The following is a 3,570-nucleotide window of genomic DNA, read 5'->3' on the forward strand; positions in this document are numbered from 1 at the left end:
CTCCAACAGACTTCTTGTCTACAACATCAAGATGTTGGAGATGCCGGGGATTGAACCCGGGGCCTCATACATGCAAAGCATGCGCTCTACCACTGAGCTACATCCCCTGTGTGCGCCAATGTCTTTTTGTCAGGACAGGCGTTCAGTGGGGCTGCAGCAGTTAAAATTGCACTTTTTCTCAAAGCGCTTGTGGATGCATTATGGTGCATACCGACTGAGACATTTTAGCAATCTTATTGGTTCATTACAAGTCACGCTGTGCAACGTGGATGTAACAAACTTGAGTATGACTTCAAATTGTGTGTACGTAGACTGTACAATGATAACACCTGCAGAATAGTATGCTTTGTCTTTGTGTGTCATCATGGGAAAGTGTGGCCCTGGAGGCACCCACTGTAGCCGGAACTACAACAGAGGATGTTTTTCCCAATATTCCGATCTACCCGCCGATCCTGTTGGTGGCAGTAATGGACCACAACATTTTTTGCTAACTGCTTTAGAAACTCAACGAATGGAGGAAGGGAACAGGAAAAAGGGAAAACCAGAAAGTAAAATGTGCAACGGCTTAATGAGAATATGAGAACGGAGACAGTTCGATGCAATTTGGCTTTTTTTGTACTGTTTCAAAGAAGAATCATATAAATGTAAAATGACAATTCACTGCGTTATGGGGACAAGCCCGGTGGGCGCACTTTCCATGTGTAAAGTTTGCGTGGTTACAAATTTTTGTGTGCAAAGGGAAGTCCAGGAACAATATTCCTGTATCCAATATCTGAATCTGTCCTTTGTCTGCTAGAGAGAGAGGAGACGAAACAAGGAGAGAGGAAAGGAGACACATAAACCCTCTTATTTACAAAAGTAAATATATAAGAAAGTAAATATTTACAATATTTATTCATTTATTTAATATCATAGTTTCTGTTCTTATACATGTTTGCTGAAGGAATTAACAGTTATTAACCTGATTTGCTGTTTGTCTTTTAGAAAGAAAAGGAGGAGAGTTGACTCTGTGGCTCCAGTGAGGACAAGCAGCTCCAGATGTGTCCTGATCTGCAGCAGCAGCAGCAGCAGCAGCATCACAGACAGTCTGTTATCCTGAAGATCCTTCTGTCTGTCATCACACACACATCCAGCTGGAGCACAAGTCATGTTTTACACCATCAAAAAGTTCTTCAAACATCTTTGGGCGAATTTAATTATCTTTGTTCATTTCCTTTAACAATTACAATGACAGTTTCCTAAGTTTGAGACCTGAATCAACACTGAATGAATGTTTCTCACAGCTGTTGTCTGTGTAAACACACCTGAACATCCTTCATGTTTTTGTTCCAGCTGCATTTTGTCTTGAATAAACTGGTTTTCACATGAAGTTACAGTTTGTGTTCGTATTGAACCTCAGCACATGAGGAAAGTCTGTGAGACACTGTGCACTTTAACTACAGTGTGTTTGTCATGATCTGTTCATCTGGATTAACCAGACATATATAAGTGTAAAAGCTTAAGGTTACAACTCAGTGTCACATGTAAAGTTAGTTGATACAACATTGTTTCACTGTCATGAATAGTGATCTCTTCAACTGTAATACCTCTGAGTGATTTAAAAAATACTATGAATGCTATAAATGGCTATGAATTATATATGAAGTTTTTGTGTTTTCATTTTAAATTGCACAATAAAGTGCCAATTTTTCTCTGAGTCAGTTAAAACACATGAAGACTTTCAGAAGAGGGGAGCACAGTTAAAGGAATCGTTGTTGACAGGATTCGAACCTGTGTGGGGAAACCCCAATGGATTTCAAGTCCATCGCCTTAACCGCTCGGCCACAACAACTACACAAACAAACCTCTTAGGTGTCAAAAAGATTTACAGCCCAAAAAATGTAACTGTAAATGGTGCGAATATTCAAAATATGCACAGATATCATTATATCGATTCAGCTGCTCACTGACAGGTCACATGTGAACATGGTCACTGGCTTACTACAGTCTGGTCTCATACTGTGAAAAACATGGTGATACCAGATGTTTTCACGGAGCTTTAATCCACTTCAGCAAGAAGCCATGTGAGAGTAAAACTCCTGAACACCAGCATGCTGCTGGGAAACAATCACAAACTGTTTGTCGTGAAATATTCAAGTTTTGAAATAGTGTTTTATTAGAGTAAAAGGTGGCAGCTCCTCTGTCTATGATCAGAGACACATCAAACTGTGTGACAGAAACAGCAGGTCAGAGTTCATTCGGTAACACTGAGGGTTTCCTACATGGAGCTGGTTTAAGAGTCAACACAGAGACACAACCTCTCCACCTTGTCAGCAGGATTCAAACCAAACATGATGCTGTAAAATCATCATTTTGACAGTTTTATCTCAATCATTCAGAAATTTCTACATGGAGGATAAACCTCATTTGAGTAGTTACATCTTTGCTGCTTAATTTCCCTCCATTTTTGAACAGTTTCCATCTTTATTTAGATGGTAGATTACTGTTAGATTAAGTTCTAACAATAATGATATAACTCTTCTCTGAAAAAACCTGAAACATTCCATTTATAAGATTGTACCGTGATCAGAGTAAAAACACACAGGATTAGTCTGTGCTCAGACAGAGAACGGGCCGCCTCAATCAAGTTCTCAGACTTAAAAACAGTCTGCTTTTGTCAACTCAACCACCTCACATCACACAGCTTGTTAGAGAAGCTATCTTCCTCGTTGTCGGCAGGATTCGAACCTGCGCGGGGAAACCCCAATGGATTTCGAGTCCATCGCCTTAACCTCTCGGCCACGACAACTTGATAAGCACACAGAAAATCTCAGAATTGTGCATAATTTCCTTTTTTTCTTTACATAAACATCACGCATAAAAGGACTTGACCATAAATTATGTTAACTAAAACACATCCATCAGGTATAACTACTTCGTAGTTCTAGAAAATATCCTTGTCCCAGTAGTTTGGGTGGTGCATTTGTAACTGTGGTGTCTTCAAACAAATGTTACCAAACTTGAATAACAGTCACTATTCACCTCCTGCAGGACAAGTTTATTCAGTAACAGCAGAGAAGCTTCTAAAGATCCAATACAGAGATAGCTTTATGACAAATTCAGTCCACCTCACCCTCTCTGGGTTTTCAGAGAAGCATGATGAGGAGTCAAGGATTTCAACTGCGAAAACAACAGGATTCAAACCTGCACAGAAACAGGTAGCCTAAACAGAGCTGGGTGATTCCCACACACATATTCCAGGTCAAAAGATCATTCATACGTCTTTCATACATGAAGCACACTGGGAAAAGATGTCAAAATAAAACACAGTAGCATAATGCGAAAGTATTGACTCACTTACAAACTGGCAACATTTTATTATACAGACCATCATATACCAAAACATGCCAACCCTATTAAAGCAAATAGTAAATAAAGCAAATAAAGAAGTTTGTACATATAAAATTAAAGTAAAGTGTTGCCATGCACAATGTGAGCACATTATATTATATTTTGACACAGGGCCAATGAACTAATATTACAGGAGGAGAAAGCCGCCTTGAATATATATTAGTCAACACATCATCTTAT

At 39.1% G+C, this 3,570-nt stretch overlaps 2 non-coding genes across 2 annotated transcripts; both read right to left on the reverse strand.

The window, feature by feature from the left end:
* Positions 1–1,749: 1,749 nt before the first annotated feature.
* On the reverse strand, positions 1,750–1,831 carry trnas-uga (transfer RNA serine (anticodon UGA)). Its single transcript has one exon. It is a non-coding gene; the product is annotated as a tRNA-Ser (tRNA).
* An 875-nt stretch (positions 1,832–2,706) lies between these two features.
* trnas-cga (transfer RNA serine (anticodon CGA)) lies at positions 2,707–2,788 on the reverse strand. Its single transcript has one exon. It is a non-coding gene; the product is annotated as a tRNA-Ser (tRNA).
* Between the last annotated feature and the right edge of the window lie 782 nt (positions 2,789–3,570).

Source organism: Seriola aureovittata, chromosome 20 (genome assembly GCF_021018895.1).
Source record: "Seriola aureovittata isolate HTS-2021-v1 ecotype China chromosome 20, ASM2101889v1, whole genome shotgun sequence".
Taxonomy (NCBI): domain Eukaryota; kingdom Metazoa; phylum Chordata; class Actinopteri; order Carangiformes; family Carangidae; genus Seriola; species Seriola aureovittata.